Genomic DNA, 771 nt, shown 5'->3' on the forward strand with positions numbered 1-771 from the left:
ACGGGAGCGTCGGATTGCTAAGAATGAGGGCTGGCAATGGAGGGAGTCGGAGAAGTTTCAGGTGGGGGCGGTTGGTGAAGAGTCCGGGGGGGAGGTCGCAGAGCCAGCGCAGGGGTCTGGCTCGGCTGCCTCTGCTCGGGACTGACCTGACCCCGAGTTGGAAGCCATGGGAGCTGATTTCTTAGCTCGCTCCCGTGACTTCCGACTCGAGCAAGGGCGTGACGACGTGCTGGGCAGGCTCTTTGACCAAGCAGCGGTGGTTAATGGTCGGGTGGTCGAGCCCAGACGCGCCGCCACGTACCCCCATTTTGAAATTGATCAAGACCTACTGTACAGTGTTGATAAATTACCCCAGACCAGTGAACTGCGTCATCAGTTGCTCATTCCTCAGCCCTTTAATGAGGATTTGTTGCAGCTGGCTCACGCTATTCCCCTGTCTGGTCATTTGGGAAGGGATAAAACTAAAGCAAGGCTTGTGTCACGGTTCCTCTGGCTGGGGCTGGATGGCGATGTTAAGCGGTTTTGTGAGCGTTGTGGGGAATGTCAGAAGGCCAGCCCTAGAGCCGTTCCACGAGCCCCTCTGGTGCCTTTGCCCCTAGTGGAAGCTCCGTTTGAGCGTATTGGGATGGACATAGTTGGGCCACTAGAAAGGAGTGAGGCAGGATACACCCACCTACTTGTCATTCTGGATTACGCTACGCGTTATCCAGAGGCAATTCCCCTCCGATCTATGTCCGCTAAGTCTGTTGCCAACGAGCTTGTGAAGGTTTT

This window comes from Polyodon spathula, chromosome 43, assembly GCF_017654505.1.
Source record: "Polyodon spathula isolate WHYD16114869_AA chromosome 43, ASM1765450v1, whole genome shotgun sequence".
NCBI lineage: Eukaryota > Metazoa > Chordata > Actinopteri > Acipenseriformes > Polyodontidae > Polyodon > Polyodon spathula.